At 38.3% G+C, this 19,255-nt stretch overlaps 1 pseudogene; it reads left to right on the top strand.

Moving 5' to 3' along the window:
* The first annotated feature begins 9,981 nt into the window (after positions 1-9,981).
* LOC116642730 lies at positions 9,982-15,610 on the top strand (annotated as a pseudogene).
* Positions 15,611-19,255: the final 3,645 nt, after the last annotated feature.

Below are 19,255 nucleotides of genomic sequence, written 5' to 3'. Positions count from 1 at the left end.
AAAAGAGGACAAAGACAAAAACTAAATTCATCATCAGAGATATAGAGCTGATCTCATCCATTCCATTAATCCAGCTGTATATACCCAAAGGTATTACCAAGAAACCCTTATAGAAAGAAGGGATATCTTTTGTCCTCCCTCCCACAATCCAAAATATTCCCAGATTTAGTACTCCTTTCTATATTCCCTGGGATCTCATCCCAGTAATTGTGGCTCTTCAATTCCCTCCCTCTTCTCAACCTCATCTGTCACCAAACTCTGAAGATTGTTCCCAAATGCGTACAACTTGCATGATCATCCAGCGTCTTTTCTAATTGGCAGATGTTCCTTCTGGGCTCATAGTGATTGGGGAATAGAATGAGCAGCCATCCTTAATGGGGGAAGGATGACACAGCCAAGCAAGCCAGGTGAAACCACTTGTGTGATTAATGAGTGACAGATGTTCTGGCCCTATCAGTATCACATTCAGGAACCATTCTTCTTTACTTTCCTCCATGAGGTTTCTCTGCAGACTGTGAAATCTTTAAGTATGTAGAGGAGGGAAATGAGAGATCAACTCAGAGGAGATCATTGTTATTCATTCAACAAATCCTTTCGATAAATATTTACTGATCTCTGAGCTGGGTTTCTGAGGACAGCGAGGCATTTTATCAATGGAGTTAAGTATGTGGGAGGGCAGTGTAGAATAAAGGATCAAAGTGAACACAGGCATTAAGACAGAAGGTGCATATTTGAAGGAAAACTGGTGAACCAATTTAATTGGAGCAAAGAGTTGCTATCTGGCCTCTATCTTAAAGTCCTATTTAAAGCCCTTTCAATGTTATACATGTGTATATGCATGTGTGTTCATATTACTATCAGTAAACATGCTTTCGTTAGGAAAACTGATTGTCCCTGGTAAATTTTTTTTTTTTTAAAGATTTTATTTATTTATTTGAGAGCGAGAGAGAGAGAATGAGAGAGAGAACACGAGAGGGGGGAGGGTCAGAGGGAGAAGCAGACTCCCTGCTGAGCAGGGAGCCCGATGTGGGACTCGATCCCGGGACTCCAGGATCATGACCTGAGCCGAAGGCAGTCGCTTAACCAACTGAGCCACCCAGGCACCCCCAATTTTTTGTTTTTTTTAAGCTTACTCCCTTTTTCTTGATGGGCAACTCAGTCTATGAAGGGTATTAAATGAACAAGGGTAGTTAGGGTAGGGGGAGCAAGAGAAATAAAATGATAAACATAAAGAGAGAGAGAGATTTCTGGAAAAGTACAGAAAGAGAATGGGGGAGTACAGGAACAGAAAGGGAGACATAATCCTCCACACAACACTTATTGAAGAATCCTCTTTTGTCACTGACTTTGCTTGGCCTTCCTTTTTTCTCACTCAAGCATGGGTCAATAGTAATTCCTCCAAGGCCAAAGGCCTTCTCTTTACCTCCTCATATAAAGTCGTTACCATGTCACTAACCAAGGCACCCATGCATGAAGAAATAACAACCACAAGGCGGGAAACAAAGGACCCTGATCCTGCTTTCGAAACTCTTGAAAATTATTTTCCTACCAGTTGATCTAGAGTTCATTTTCCAGTGGCACTGCCCCAAAAGAAGGTTTAGGAAGCTGGGTCTTTATCATTTACACTTTATCCCTTATTCTCCATGTACTCCTACATTAATCCTGAGCCTACAACTTGAATGCTGACTCTGATTCTCAAACTGCCTGAGCATTCATCTAATAGGAAGTCTCCTGTAGGAGTCAATCTGCATCATTCCTGGCACATATTAGACATTCAAGAAGTGTCTGTTGAATATATGAGTGGGTTGGAGAAGAGATGACTCACCAACTATAGTCTGAGGGAGATCCAAAGGTAGAGAGCAAAGGAAATGAGAAGAGGCCATTTTATCATAATGACTCTGGTCAAAATTAGGGAGCTGGCAAAACTTATGTATAAGCCACTTATTTTCCTAGTGACCCTTCTCCTCTCCTACTACAATTCCCAAACATCAAGTGCCCTCAGCCATACTGAGTAAGTAGCAAAACCAGTGTAAAGGAATAAATCTCAATTGCCTTGTGCAAAGAAGGTGTCATTGTTGTCTGTTGTTTATTTGTGTGACATGAGAGGTGTCCTTCTGCACTAAGAAGCCAGGGTTAAAATCCTGACTGTCAATTCTAGTCATGTAACCTCTATGGCATTCAATTTCACCTTCTTATTATGGTGATAATAATAACTATTTAATGGAGTTATTTTTATTAAATGACCTAATGATTTAGAAGCACGAAGAGTCATGTGTTGCACAAAGTAGCTTATTAAAAATATTAGCAAAAGCAGTAATGTAGATTCATTCAGTAGTTGTTAATTTGCATCCTATGTTTTTCCTTTTCTTTCTTCTATTTTCCTTATGTTCTTCTCTTTCTTCGTCCTTGAAAAATTGGGAGTCCCCTAGTACTTAGTAAAATGTCTTCTACTCTGAGTTCTCAGGATATATTTAAACAAAACTGAATGTGTAAGGGTGTGAATGAATGAGTGAGAAAGTGAATTAGTGCCTGATGGTAATGTCCTGTCTCCTTTTCCCCATCTACTCGGGAATCTGAAATCTTTTGAAGTATCACCAGTCTGACATATCCATCCAGGGCCACAAACTTTCCTGACTGTCGTTTCTTAAATGAATTATTCTATTTGGAAAGTAATGCATTACTTTTAATTCTGTATTTTGTTACATCACAGATAACACATTGCTCAATCCTCTATGGTCTTTAAAAAAAATAAATAAACAGGTGATCCTGGTTCTGCTTTTCTGGGGATATAAAATTTCACCATTGAAGAACAGTTAGGTTTTTAATCAGATAGCTTCTTTGGTCACACAGATAGAAGGCCACTGAAAACCAAAAGACAAAGAGGGCAATAAGCATTTAAACAAAGCTAACTACACAATGACTATTGTCAATGGAATTCAGCAAGCTTTGATGGTTAATATTAATTCCAATAGCATAGCTTTGTGAACAGGTAAGAGGCCCAAAGACCTTGAATGTTGGAAGAAGTATAGATCTTCAAAGTCATACACAGAAACCAAAAAAATAAAATAAAATAAAATAAAAAGAGTGATATGCAAAGGAAACTGAATAATGTAAAAGCTTTGGTCTGAAAGAGGTTGGGGGGAACAACTGCAATCATTCTATTTGTAGAACTGCCATCGAGAGTATGTTTTGGATTTACTTAATGAGCAATGGGTTGCCTGCTCCAGTCTTCAGTTTTGTTTTGTTTTGTTTTTGTTTTTTTGTTTGTTTTGTTTTGTTTTTAAGCCTAAGATAGCATCATAGTGTCAGATGTTAAGGACAAAGACAAAGTAGAATGATGGAGAGTTAAGATTTTGAGAGACATAACCCGAACAGTCCTGCATAAGTCCTTCATGGGAGGGTTTCTGGAAAAGGCAAAGGCTGGGTGCAGAGTTGAAAATGCAGACTGAAAGGAATAATTATGTGGATGTTCTATCTCAAAGGGAAGGATCAGTGATGCAAAGCAGTTGGCAATGGAAGTCTCTTTGCTTAATGTTTTGCTTGTTAGTCTTCCTAAAGAGCAGAGGACTCCAGCACTGGAGCTACTCTAGCACTGGAAGCAGCATCAGGACAATAAATAGAAACAAATGCAAATTTCTTATTATACTCAACCCAACTATCCCAGGAGAGTAAAAGGCCTATACTGTGGGGGATGGAATGGATTCATAAATACTTTCTGATGAATATAATTTTTTTACTAAGATGTGTTTTTTTAAGTAGCATGTCATATATTTTTCTTTATGAATCAAACTGCGATCGGCTTCACATGAACCCTAAGGGAATTTCTGTTTTAACCAAGGAGGAAGAGAAACATACACCCCTAAACACACACACCCACAGCTAAATGCACAGCATTCTCAAACTCATCTACCTTCACACACCCAGGGACAACTCTGTTGTCTTGATAAGGAATCCCTGGGACAGTCCGTTCTGGAATATAGACCCTTGTGAGAAAATATTATTTTGTGATGTGACTTTTTTTCCTAACTGCACTCTCACCTAGATTAAAGCTTATGAAATTTAGATTTTAATCTGGCTAAACAGCTCTACATGAGCTTAGGTACCAATGCTACATGTGAAAAAATGAGTGCTATGGGTTTTTAAAGAATTGGTGAGTTTTATTGTTTTAGTTTTTATCCAGGGAAGCACTGACCACATCTGATTTGCTTAGGCAGTTCTGTACTAAATACCTACTCACCCCTGACGAAAGAAGGTGTCAGGTTGGACACTGGGAAATCCAGATTAACACACTAGTTCTCTCAGGACCTCGGAGGATTCACAGTGGTCAAACAGAGACACTGGGTTGGGGAGAAGAGACTTAAAATCAGGACTCCACATGCTGGAATGAAGACCCACAGGAATATGAGAACTATTATTACCTGGAATATTAAAAAATAGGGTTATGGGTATTACACATTTGTAAATCTGAAACTGAGAAACATTAAGAAAATTGCCAAGAGTTAAACAACCATGGATTTGCTTGTTCATATATACACTGAAAAATAGATGACAAATAATAACAATATATGCTAGTTACTATAGAAAGTTGTTAAAAGATAAAAGATGTGCAGTACCTGCCTTTGAGATGCAATTATCAGAACCAGCTCAAAGATAACAGAGCTGCAAGGGAGGTCCATCCACCAGAGTGCAAAAGGAAGACAGTCTTCTTGCGGTAGATAAAGCAGAAGACTTCAGAAGGGAAACACGCTAGTGCTGGCATTTTCCAGATTAAAAAAAAAAAAAAGATGGAAACAGCTTTATAGTCAATGAAGATCTCTTTTTTGGACGCTCAGTCTCCCAATATGTATGAGGGAATCTTGGTGAAAATGCCTCCCATCGTGCAACCCTCACCACACATCTGCATACTCCATCGGACCCCTGGTCTAGATGCTGGCTGGCTGCTGACCTATCAAGGGGCTTCTGGGTCATTCTGATCCCGCTTGGGTTTTAGGAAGGCCCTACGCACCCACTTTGGGATAGGACTTTTACAGCCTACCTGCCTCACCTCCCTGGCAGCCAAACTGCTTTGAACCTGGTGAGTCTTGTGTGCTGCTGCCCCTCTTCTCCCTACCCCTGCACCAGCGACAGCACACCAGCCATAATAACAGGAGCAGCGTCTTACCTGTGCCTCTGGGATGGAGAGTTTTCTATGACCTGTCTACCAGTGGCACTCCTGTGTGTGCTCCCGGAACTAGGGACTTTTCTGTCCCTTGCTTATGGGTGGGCCTGAAGCTTCCCCTCCCGGGAAAGCAAGGTCTGGAAGCCCGCAGATATTTCATGTCCCTCTCCTCAGCACCACCACTAGTTCCTGCACCGCCGTTGGGACTTAACTCAATACTGGGCTCTGCACCAGGCTTGCTCCTGAGCCTATGGTGGGAACCCCTGGGAAAGATCTTGCAAGTGATTGTGGATTTTCTTTTGTTCAGGCACCCCCAGTAATACTTAACACTGACTTGCTAAGCCATACTTGGCCACTAAAAGTTCTTTAACTTTTTAGCTGGTTCTTATCTGCTTGTTTTGTAGCCTGCAAGGAGCCCTCCCTCCCTCATACTGTGCCGTTAAGTGGGATAGATCACACGTCCCACCTATATGTGGAGAGACTTCTTTCTCTTAATATTTTATATTATTAGGTTATGTGCCACCTCACGACTCTGATGAGCTTCAGAAAAAATATAATTTTGTAGTTTATCTGGATTTTATTCATTATTAGGATAGGAGTGATTTTTTTTAAAGCTTCCTATATCTTGAGGAGAAGCAGAAGCCCACTTCAGAATATCAAAAGCAGAAAATTTACAGAACTAAAAGGAGAACAGACAAATGCAACACAAACATAAGGATTTTATCACACCTAACCAGTACCTGAGAAGATAAGCAGGTATCTATCTATCTATCTATCATCTATCTATCTATCCTACAGATAAACTATTAGATGTAATGAGTAAATTGAGCAATTAGGAAAGAACATATTTTTAAGATAGTATTTACAATACACCAAAATCATCAAGTACCTAGGAATAAAAATAAACCATTACTAAGAAAATAAGTGAAGAACTGAATGATAGGAAGGATATACCATATTGGACTGGTAGACTCAATATTGTAAAAATATTGTGTCTCATAATTGAGCTTTAATTAAAGCCATGCTGTTCATGTTTCCAGCAGGTTGTTTTCGGGAAAATCAACAAACAATTTCTAAATTTCATGTGAAAATGCAAAATATCAAGAATACAAAAGACAATCTTGAGGGGAAAAAAGCTGGAGAATGTTCACTAACCAGATATCAAGAATTATTAAGGTAGTCTGGTATTAGTTCAAAGAGAATCACATAGCCTAATGGAACACAGTAAAGACTCCAGAAGCACATGCATAGAGTCACTTAATTTATTTTATAGATGCTACTGGAATGCAGAGAATTGGATGACATTTTAAAAAATATAAGAGATTGAATATGCAAACTGAACAATGATCAAACTATATATAAAAATAGAACTCTAACCCACAACCTAAAAAGCAACCAGCCTGGAAATCAAACCACCCTCTGCAGCAAAATGTCCAGGAAGTCAAACCACAACACTGCGGTAATGGGCCCAAAATGGCCAGAACTTGATCAATAACTGACAGCTTCCCAAAGTTGGCCTCTGCTTCCAACTTAGGAACAACTGGAGAAAGCCAGATATGCTCTTCTAACTGATCACCATTTCTTGTTTTCTTGTCTCCAGCTTCTCCATACTGATAACTTCTAATCAAGGCTTCAGTCCTTCCCCTTTTTCCACTATAAAGCTTTGCCTCTCTTCTGCCTGCCTTTGAGTCCCTGCCAAATGTAAGTGAGGTGGCTGACTCACTCACTTGCTATAGCAACCTCTGAATAGTCTTTGCTTGTTTATTTCTACAAATATTACAGGATCAACTGGATATCTGCATATGAAAACAATCAACCTAGATCCCCTTGCTTACAGCCTTTACAAAACTAAATTCCAAATAGATCACTGATAGCAAGCTAAAAGATAATAAAAACAATACAGTAATATTGGATAATATCTTCCTGACCTTGTGGTAAGCAAATTCATTTTTTTAAGCTTTACACCAAAGAACCCAACACAAGAATAAAGTTGATAAGTTGAACCACACTAAATTTAAAAATGTCTAGTGATTAAAAAAATTCTTAAGAGATTAAAAATGCACAATAGGAGAAGACACTTGTACTGCCTATATCTGTCAAAAGACTACTATACAAAATGTGTTTTAAAACTCCTGTGAATCAAAAGAAGAAAGACAATGCAATGAAATTAGGCAACAGACACAAATAAAAATTTTACAAAAGTATATGAAAAAGTGTTACACATCATAACCCATCAGAGAAATGCAAATTAAAACTAAAACGAGATACTAGTACACACTTAACACAATGGTTATTAAAAAAAAAAAAAATCTGACAATATCAAGTTTTGAAAAGGATCTAGAGCACCCGGAGCACTCATACAGACTGATAGGTACAAATCGGTACAATAATTTTTGAAAACTATTGGTAGTTATCAATAGCACTAAACATCTGTATAACCCGTGATCCAGAAATTTACTTCAAGCTATATACTCAACAGAAATAAGTGTAAATGCATGCCAAAAGACATGTAAATAAAGTCCATAGCAGTTCCATTCAGAATAATTAAAAACAGAAACTGGGGTAGCAGAACAAAGGGGCATCAATAGAAGAATGAATATCGTGGGATGTATTAATATAATGAAATAATATAAAGCAAGGAAAAAATGACTAACAAATGATACATACAACATGTTCAAATCTCAAAAATAATATTAGTAAAAATAAGCCAAACACAGAAGAGTGCATACGTATGATCTCGTTTATATGAAGTTCAAGAACAGGAAAAACAAAAGCTAATCTAGGGCAATAAAAATGGAAAGCAAAATCATAATGAAGAAAGAGTGAGTATTGAAGGAGGTTTCTAATGTGCTGAGAATCTTCATCTTGATACGAGTCCTAGTTACAAGGCAAATATATTTGAAAAAATTCATTGAGCTACACACTTAGGGTTTATTCTCTTTGCACATGCACCAATAAATCCCAAGAGAAAAGGCTTTGACAACTGGAAAATTTTTACAATGATGGCTTCAGGAGTCTGGTGACAACAGCAGAGTTGAGAGTTTAGCACAAGTCCCATTATTAGTGGGCCTGTCACTGCACTGGCGGCATGGGGAGTCCAACAGGATCAAGATCAAAACTCTTCCTGTGCCATTACATGCCTACAGGGTTACTGTCTAGACTACCTTAGTTTTTGCCAACTTTTGTGAACATGGTTTTCCAGCATTCCCTTTGATTCTATAAGTTACTCGTATCTTTTCTGCATAAATTTGTTAGAGTTGATTTCTGTTCCTTGAAACCAAGAAGCTCAACAACAACAACAAAAAAGTAACAGTTTGAGGGGTGCCTGGGTGTCTCAGTTGGTTAAGTGTCTGACTCTTGATTTCAGCTCAGGTCGTGATCTCAGGGTCATGGGATCAAGCCCCCCATTTTCCACCCCCCATCAGCTCTGCACTCAGCAGGAGTCTGCTTGTCCCTCTCCCTCTGCTCCTCCCCCGTTCTCTCTCTCTCTCTCACTCTTTCTCTCTCTCTGTCTCTCTAAAATAAAGAAATAAAGTCTTTTAAAAAAATTTTTTTAAACGTAAAATATAAAATATTGCAAATTTCCAGCCCCAAAACATCAAACCTGCTAACCACAGAATATATGGTATAGGAGAGAGAAGGCCTCAATATTCCAGGCTGGAAAATTTGAAATACTTATTATTTCATAGTAAAATGGTATTTGAACCTCAACTTTTGTATATTGAAAGTTAGACCATGTATTTATCAAGCACAGCCCTAGCCTAGGAAAAAGAAGCAGTATATTGGAATACTTGCTAGCTTCAGAAAGAAACAAAGGTACAAGCTTAGCCGGATACTGGCCCTGTTGAAAGCAGTAAAAAAGGAAAATACATCATTGTTAACAGAAAACCTCTTGTATTGTAAGATCTAAAATTTCAAAAGCTGCCTTGACATCTTTGATCCTAGCAGGGTCCCTAAGGCCTAAATATGAGCTCCTCTGCCCTAGTCAGATATGCCCCCCACTCAGTGGGAAAGGCTTCCCACTAAGCTACTTGCACTCTCAGGTGGGCCAGCTGCACCCCACACAGTCCTCAGTCTAATGGGTTTCACCTCCCTGCCAGCCCTCAAAATTATCCAGTGAAGCCCATCACATCCTCCCAGGGCTAGGGTACCAGGGGGCACCTCACCCTCTTGTTATTACAAAGCCTGCCTCCCACAGACCCTTATGATTCTCTCTGCTCTCAATTGCAACCCCTGTGTGGCCTTGCGTGGCAGGCAGTGTCCTCCTCTCCCAAACTGTGGGCATATGTGACTAATAAACTACTGTCAATTTCATCTGTCTACTGTCATGTGTTCTGCCATCTTACTATTTAGGGAGGGGAACCCCCTCCATCATCAATGTGGTGAGTAGGAAATGATCAGCAAACTTCTCTGCCTGCAGACTGAACCAAATGGCTCAAAGTCTAGACATCTGATGTCCAGAAGGACTAGAAAAGCCCAATTCTCTTCTTCCAGCTAAGATCTGCGTAAAGAAGTCAGGCCCGGGGCGCCTGGGTGGCTCAGTTGTTAAGCGTCTGCCTTCGGCTCAGGTCATGATCCCAGGGTCCTGGGATCAAGCCCCGCATCGGGCTCCCCGCTCGGCGGGAAGCCTGCTTCTCCCTCTCCCACTCCCCCTGCTTGTGTTCCCTCTCTCGCTGTGTCTCTCTCTGTCAAATAAATAAAAAAATCTTTAAAAAAAAAAAAAAGAAGTCAGGCCGTAAATGACCTAACATAATATGGCACCATCCAAGCTTAATACAAAGACCTTTCCAAGCATTTCCTATTGGTATTCTATGACTACAAAGATGACAGATGAACTCCTTAGAAGATGCAGCCTGAGGGCAAGAACAACTTACCAGCATCTCTCCATTGAATCTGTCATTGTGAATTACCTAACAGCAAAGGCCGTGCATGATACAGATGCTCTTAAAGTAAGGGCCTCAGAGATGGGCAGGACTTTGAAACCTTTTGCTTGGGAGACAAAGATCTTTGGACTCAAGTACTCTGATGAGACAAGATCTATGGCTCTAGCAAAAGACCAATTGTGTTTCAAAGCTAGTCATGCCCTCTGCTAGACAGTTTGGTGTAGAGATACAAAAGTTTGAAATGACTACAGCCAGTCCGCCATTATGGAAATGAACCTGACATTACAGAAGACAGACCAACAGGACTAGAAGAAACTGGCTCCTTGGCATCTTTAGCTACTGAATCAAACAAATTCTGAAGCCAGCCTTATGGCCTTTATATGTAGGGGACCATAAATCCTCTTTATTGTTTAAGTCAGTTTGAGTTGTTGTTGTTTTCTATAACCTGTTCTTAGTGATATAAGCATTCCAGTCAGGGAATCATAAAGCAATACTTTTCTAAACCACTAAAAAAGATGAGATTATAATTATTGGGATATTTCCAGACACCTTAAGATTTAAATTAGATGCCTGTACCTCTGAAATGATTAACTCTTAATGGCTTTCAAGGAAAGAAGGATTCACACTATGGGGTAGATAGAAAGGAAGAGACTCAGAGGTGGAAATGAACAATAATGGTGGGATAGCAGGGAAGATAGGGCGACAGTTAAGACCAGGTAGAAGTCAGAGGAATGGTACTTATGAGTGGCAAAAATAAGATAGAAACATTCAAAGGTGAGTTCACATAGACGGGAAAGACTTGTAGACACAAGCCAGGAGATGGACAAGAAATCTTTTTAAGAGCACCAAATGGATTCAGAATGGCATAGCTGTAAGTTATCCTTTAAGAATTTTGGTCAATGTTTCTAAATATTTATAGACTTTTATTAAAATATATTAACTAAGAGAGGGACTCTGATTCAGGAAGAACACAAAAATCAGAAAAGTTATTATCTATAATTATGTTTTTCAAAACTATGAAATAACCAGGCTTAAATTTGGTGCATTTCCATTCTCTTCTTTGTGACTGTTTTCCTACTTAGAAAAATTATTTTTGCTCCATTTCTTAAATATCCATAAGAACTCTTTTTGTATCTATAAAGTTCTATCATGAACTCAAGGAATCCTGTGTGTTCCACACAATCATACTGGTGGGCTTATTCAAATACAAAATGAATACATTTGTATACATTCCAAGGACTTCCTTGGTAAATTCTGAGATGAGCCCAGAAAGGACACAGAAAGGCTAAAGGAAGGGAAACCCTATAAATACTCATTATATAGAGCAAGGATTACCTGAAAGGGATGGGGGTGAGTACCCAGGCCACATTTCTGCTCATGGTCCCCACGGCTTCCTGTTACCTACAAATTAAAATTCAATTATGTGTACAGCATATTAGTCATATATTCCACCTACCTGACTAACCTGACTTCTTTTTTTAACTTTGCACATCTACAAAGATGAAATGCGTACTTCCTATAATATATTGCTCCTCATTGTCTTAAAACAGAATGTTATTTTTGTTTGGAATGCATTTCTACCTACCTATTACTTATACACATTTATATGTAACAACTTTAGTAAAGCTTTTCTTGGCATATCCAGGTTGGTCTAAATATCCCAGTATTCCTCAATTATCTTTGTACACCACCACATTACACCACCATATTTTTTTAATTTCAATCCCTTGCTTGTGCCCCTGACCTATGGACAGGGAACATGTCTTATTTATCTTTATTCTCATGGTGCTTTGCACAAACTGGACTCATAATACCTGTCATGTGAATGGATGAATGATCCAGAAAGTCCAGCTTTATCAACTGATAGTAAAAATGTATTGATTATTTTTATGTTCACTATAAAATCCTTCTAAAACACAAATAATGTTCCTATTTAAATGCGGAAATTTAAATATCAGAATTCTTTTCTTAGTTTAATTTATGGCTTTAATTCCTGTTAAATATAAATGGTTTTTGAAGAGGTAACTCATATATCAGTTTCTAGGCTATCTTTCATTTATTGCAATAACAACTAAATTCACTCCCCTGGATGTACCTAGTCTTTCCTGATTCCCTTTGGTCCAAATATGTTGCTTGCGGGTAGGGGGGAGGATAGATATTTTGATTAGTTATAGTTTTTAATTTTCTGATAAATTGCTCTAAGTTTCTTAATGATGATAGGAACAAGGGCACATATACTCCTGAAAGAAAAGGGGGGACTCCTACAAACGAGATTGAAGAAATTTTGGAAACTGAAATTTCAAAATTTCTTGTATACTGAAGGTCAATGTACCTGTGTGGAAAGGCTTCCTGATGGTAGGTTTCCCTACCCACAATAAATCATGGTATTTTAACTGACTCCCTAACTGATGGAAATAAGGAAATTCCATACAGAGAGACTTGCATGTGAGATATAATAAATATTCCAAATGAAATAATATCAGACTTTAAAAAACGACCCAAGTAACTCTCATTGAACCTTTGCACTTTGACTTCTGTTAGTTTCTTTTGTTTACTTTCTAAGTGGAATAGACATAAAGTAAGACCCTTTGATAGGTTTCCATGCAGAGAATGGATGGTGATAGTATCACAAAGCCCTTACCAACAAGGCCACATTGCTTATCACAGCCAGATGAATTATTCACCATTTCAGCCTTCTTTCAACATTGGGATATGGAAAGAAGGTGAACTTTATAGTCAGCTTTGCACTTCTGGGGTCAGCCAAGCACTTATCTTCAGAGCAGCAGAGGAACGTTAATTTTACAAGGTCCTCTACTCCATTCTCCTGGAATGGAAATCCAACCAAGACCTTATCAGCCCGAGATCAGCCTTGGAGCTATATGAGAATAAACTCACCTTGAAAAGAATAAACTCAGGCAGGGAAAGGGATGGATTTTACTGCAGTGAATTTGCAGTTTCAGATACGAAGCTGCCTTCAATTTGTGCATAAGTATCTTTTTTTTTTTTTTAACCTTTTCATTGGGGCTTCCTATCTTTCTGCCACACCTCAGAAATACTGAATTCAAGGTTTCCTGTTTCTCTGACTCCATTATCCTAAAGTGCTAATAATCCCTTAGCCATTAGACTTCCCCCAACTACAGGGTGTGTTTAAGGCCCAAGTATAACATTTGCTATATCTTTCATCTTCCTCTTTGCACGGTTTCCCCCATATAGGTCCCATTGTCTCCTTTGTCTTTGTTTTAAGCTCACCAGCTGCTCTCAGCAAGTAAAGAAGTAACTAATTTATAATGAAGTTAGACAATTAATAAGATTTTTTATCCAGAAGGAATTTTTATTTAAGGAAGGCACAAAGCAGGAAGTAAACCAAGTAGGTTAGTTTCTTGGTAATTTTTTTTATTCACTCTTTCATTACATTCATCCTAAAAACATTAATTAAACACTTCCTATGTGCCATACTTGGCAAAGTGAAGTGAAAAACACGGGCACTTTCCTTAAGGAACGTAACTTTTGGTGAAGACGCAAACATAAAGTAATTATGATAAATGATTGTTTATCATAATAGATTGACAAAGGGAACTATGGAGGCAGACTAGGGTATATGGACAACAACAGTCTTTCTACTAGGATTCTCCCACTTCTCTGGGTTGATGTTCTTCCTAAGGGTATAATGGTTCAGAGAGTGTTTGAGATAACAACTTCTAGACTCTCAGCAGCTTATATGTCATCTGCTCTGAAACTGATCTTCCTCCCTGGTTTTCCTCTTCTGCCTACCTCCTCTCAGCAGCCAGTCTCTAAAAAAGGCTTACTAGGGCATATCACTTTCAGGTAGCAGAACCTACGTCTAGGACATCAAACAAAGGAACAATTCAAAATGATGGTTTCTGGCCCAAGAAAGTGAAAGATTCTGTTGACTAAGAAATCCTTTTACAAATCAGATGTTTTCAATGGTTGCTTTCAACAAAATTGAAGGAGGGCTAACTGAATCCATGGCATATAGAATATTAAAGATAATTTTTTTGTATAAAACTGTATCTTCTTTATTTTGGTTACCTTAATATCAGAACAAAATAAACAACAACAACAAAAAAAAACCCAATACACATCCAAACCTTTGTCAAATTTGGGAAAGGATAGGGCTTGAGGCCCTTGTATCCTGCCTCAGACATGCCAGGTCACTGTGTGTGTGTGTGTGTGTGTGTGTGTGTGTGTGTGTTGTTGTTGTTGTTATTGTTTATTTGCGTATAATTCATAAGGAAGTCAAAGAGCTGAAAGACACTTGTTTAACAAAAGTCTTTCCATTCAAATCTCCATATATACAAGAACAAGATTTATCATGCTTAATCTTTAAAACCGGAAAGAATTTTTGGTGAATTCTGCCTCATTCTAGACATGATTAATATTCATAACTAGCTGCATGAATTTAAAGTTAAAAGCAAGAGCCCTTTTATGTCGTTAAGAAATTAGTTCCAATAAATTTTACTTTTTCCATTTGAAATATTTATCAAAATGTAACAGTATTTATATCATTTTGACCAGTTGTATACTATAATGGATAATTATAATGATAACTCGGTCCAGAAAAACTTTTTAACACTTATAACCTATGGTCACTTAGAACCTATGAAATTATTTTTTAAGGTACATTAAAATACTATTTATTTATTTACTTATTTACTTACTGTTTGCAAATAAGTATGAGAGAGTGATCAATAAAAGTTTTTTGAACATAAAACATTAAATTTAGATAACTTGCCTGGTGGACATGAAATGGAAATGTGAGTTCAGGGGAAAAAGAGCTTGTTACTTTACATAAAAATAGGATTCATCAGGAGAAAGGCTCAGAAGAGAGGAAATGAAAGTAGAAGAAAAGAGCAGTTTAGGGAGAGGACATGGCAAATACCAAAGTATGAATTCAAGACAAAGCTTTGCAAGTTGAGGGGACTGCAGGGTATTCCCGAGTGATTCTTCCCTCTATCAGTGAGAGAGACTGAGTTCTCCTAAGACTTCGACCTCTTCCCAGAGTGCTCAGCCAGAAGTTCACGTTTAATTCAAGTCCAGTGATTTTGAAGCCTTGGCAAAAAGCCAGATGAGTTGTGTCTGGAATTTCTCAGATTCTCCTGGACTTGGAAGTAAATTCCAGAGTTCAGCTAAGAGAGCTAACTATCCCAGCAGCCAAGAAAATTAAAGTTAGTAGTGGTCAGAGAGATGTTACAATCCTGTTTCCATTCCTCATGTGAAATCTTTCCAGAAGATCCAAATGCAGCTAGTACATGAATTGGAGAAGCGTTAAGTGGGAAGCACGTTGTCACTATTGCTCAGGGAAGAATTCTACCTCATATGTAAAAGACATAAAAAGAAAAAAGAAAAGACAAAATGTTCCATGATGCAATTCTTCAAGACTTGGGTCTTCCAAGTAAAATTGTGGGTGAGCGAATTCGTGTGAATCAGGACAGCAGCTGGTTCCTAAAGATACATTTGGATAAAGCACAGCAGAACAATGTGGAAGCGAAGGCCAAAACTTTTTCTGGTTATATATAAAAAGCTCACGGGCAAGCTTGTGAATTTTTAACTGCCACAGTTTCAATTGTAAGCATAGATACCTACATAAAATCTGTATTTAAAAAGAAATGAAGAGGAGGAAAAGAAAGGACAGAAATCACTTGAAGAGATTTTAAATATCTGAAATGGAGAGCGTTCTAGCTTAGGTTAGAGATACTGAATTTATAGTGGCATCAGTCATCACAGGTACAGCTTTTTCTCCAAGAGCTCTAAAGTCCTGACAAGGAGTGCGGAAGGGTCACATTAAGCAGCACTGAGGTTTTACAGCATTGGTTGGGAGGGAAAGGTGAGAGGAGAAGGACGTGAAGGTGACTGGCAAGAGAATGACCCAAATAGTGGACTTTGGGACCCAGGCTGCCTAGAGGCGGGACTAGAGGCAGAAGCTGTGGCTACAGCTGGGATGCACAGACCCGTGGGGGCCCTTGGTGGGTGGAGGGCACAGGCAGGTGTGACGGTGACGGTGATTACAGGCCAAGGAGCAGAAGTGGTGGAGAGACAGCTGGAGTAAGATGAGTGCAGTCAGCGAGTGATGTTTGGGAACCTGGACACTAGAGAGGGATTTAAAGCATCAGATAAAACCCAAGGCAGTTTGAGGGGGCGGGGAGCCTGGGTGGCTCAGTCGTTAAGAGTCTGCCTTCAGCTCAGGTCATGGTCCCAGGGTCCTGGGATCGAGCCCCGCATCGGGCTCCCCGCTCAGCAGGAAGCCTGCTTCTCCCACACCCCCTGCTTGTGTTCCCTCTCTCACTGTCTCTGTCTGTCAAATAAATAAATAAAATCTTTAAAAAAAATAAGATAAAAACCAAGGGGGGAAATATTTTGGAAGTCTGTTGGGATGATGAGTCTGTTAATTTCTATTGTAAAGAAAGTGCAATTCTCTGCCTTGCCCTGACCACCCCCTCTAGAAAGCTGGCATGTTGTCTCAGGATTTTATAAATGCCTCTTAGCTCTTTCTACATAATGTGAAGTCAAAAGCAAGAATCCCAGATTTGGGTTGTATCCACACAATAAAAAGTATGAAAAGGAAGAGAGTGAGAGTGAGAGCTAGGGAGGGGGCGGGGCAGGAGGGAGGGCAGGACAAGGAGAGAGGGTGAGGGGAAGGACAGAAGGAGGAAGGGGAGGGGGGCGAATGAATCTGAATCTAATTCTGTGGATTCCTTTATAGAAACTAAACTAGAGTTAAATAATTCTTTTTCAAGTCACCTTGACCTTATTATGGTCTTAAAATTAAATAGAAAGGAGTAATTTCAGTCCTCCTTTTAAAATGGGAGGCAATCACATTGACGAAAGGGCTGTCACTGAACCAACCAGCTTAGGTCTTTCTCCAGCTTCCCATCCCTTGCAGTACGCCCATAAAGACAACCCTGGCATGTTTTATTGAGCATGTACTATGTGCCAGGCTCCAACAGTACCTAAGTACTTGGAGTTCTGAGGGTGACACTCTCTCATACCTATGTGATCTTTGTACTTGCATCTTCCTCTCCCTGGAATATACTTTCCCCGCTTTTCCTCCTGAAATATTCCTCGCCTTTTATCAAAACCCAACACATATCACATACTTTATGAGGTTTACTCTCTTAGGCAGATGAAGATGCATTTTCCTCTATTAAGTTCATTATTACTGCTATTGTAATATAGCTGTTAATATCATTTTTCTAGCCACAATATCATGTTTATCCCCAAAACCAAACATACTCTTAGGTGAATGGAAAATATTAAATGAATATTTGTTGAATTAGTGGTCTGATGCATAAATCAATTAATGAATGCATCTGCACCAATATATTCCAAACTCTTCTATACCAATAAATTACTGCACACAAAGGGAAAACTTTGGGCTCCAGTCATAATTTCTAGGCAAGTAATATCCTCTGTGTTTTAAGAAGCCCTTCCAAAGACACCCTGCATTATTTGTCTTATTATCTAATATTGATAGTTACAACGGTAGTATTTGTACTGAGAATTTCAGAAGCCTTGATACCAGTGACACTGAGTATCAAATATAAGAAAAGGAACCGGATGAAGAAGGTGGTTGGAATAAGCATATTAAATTGAGGCCACATAGCTCTGCTACATACTGCAGAAGCTCTTATTCCTCCTTTCCTGCTGACTCCCACCTCTCTCACGTGTTAGGGCATTGTCTTCACAGTGTTCATAGAACCCACCAGATATTGTTGGAAATTACACTGTAAGTAAATTAGGTACAGGATAGTATAGGCTGATGAAGTACTATAATTTAATTTTATTGCATCTGTGGAAACAGTAAATAAATGCACAGCATAATATGCTGAGATAGTCTATTGATCTTTTCAGTCAATATTGGATGAAAATTCCTAACAAAACATAAAATTACAATATTGTTAGAAAAGATATTAGTTTCAGCTTTTAATACTACAAGGTAATTGTTTCATTTTACACACATCTACTATATATGTAGATGACCAAGAACTGAATTCATAGTTGGTTCTATCACATGTAGTAATAATACATTTATCCCGAGGTTACTTATTATGTTATCTCCTAGAACTAGTGAGCCTAAGGGTAGGATAGGCTTGAATGTTTATGTTTAACCAAAAAAGATGTCACAAAATCTGGGGACCCAAGGAAACCTCTAAGGTTTCCCTCAGAGTTAAAGTATTTCCTTCTAAGAGCCCACTTCCAATTTATAATCTTGATTATCTATTTAACACGTTATACAAATATATATGTGTGTGTGTGTGTATATAAACACACACACACACATATGAATGAGTTGTGTGTTAGAGAGGATTTCCATAATGATAAATTGATGGTTGCCTTCTTGAAGTAGAAGGCATGCTTCAGAAAATATGGTTAAAAACAAGCTGAAAAACAAGCAAATAACTACGTAGACTTTCAATACAGGGAATGTTGTTTCACCTACCTAAGCAGATGCTTTGGATGTTTTGGATTTTAGTCTGCCTGAGAAATAACTGATAATAATCCTCTTTTCATTGAGAATCAAAACTGTTTTTAAGTGAATAAAAATTTCACCTGAAAATGTGTCATATCTAGAAATTGATTTTAGTTTTCCTGTCTTGGTGAGTCTTTGACTATATTGAGATGATCTTTGTGATTCAAAAACTTTTCAATGAAATTCAACCAATACATATTATATGCCTACTATGTGCCAACGAGTATGATAGTCTCTTGAAGAAATGGAGGGATGATTGGCATGCAACTCCTATTATTATGGATTGAAAATGTTAGTGGGCCACTTCAATTTAACTGGGAGTGGCTGCTCTGCCACTTTGGAGAACTTAAGTTATTACAGGTTTTAAATAGGGGGAGTCAGAAATATATCACGAGAATAAGTTGTGTCATTTCTGAAGTATTAGGACTCTTTTTTTAATATCTCAAATAGAGGTTTTTGTTTTCTTTTTAATTGTTATTCCCTCTAAATGCTAATATTTCCCCCTAAGGATGTTATTATACATGGCACATCATTTAAAAATCTCAAACTTTTTTCAAGAAGAAATTTTATTTAAATAAGGCATTTAGCTAGGTAATTTTGAAAAGAATTATTGTTGTGGTTAAAAATTAAATTATCTCCTCGAGACATTTTTCCCCCTCATTCTCCAATATTTCTTCTTCCTTTTTGACATCATTGCTTTAATGCTTCAGATGTTAGAGAAAAAGG

The sequence above is a fragment of the Phoca vitulina genome, unplaced genomic scaffold (assembly GCF_004348235.1).
Source record: "Phoca vitulina isolate PV1807 unplaced genomic scaffold, GSC_HSeal_1.0 scaffold24, whole genome shotgun sequence".
In the NCBI taxonomy this organism is placed as follows: Eukaryota; Metazoa; Chordata; class Mammalia; order Carnivora; family Phocidae; genus Phoca; species Phoca vitulina.
The sequence above is the reverse complement of the archived record's forward strand: the minus strand, read 5'-3'. Positions and strand labels throughout refer to the sequence as shown.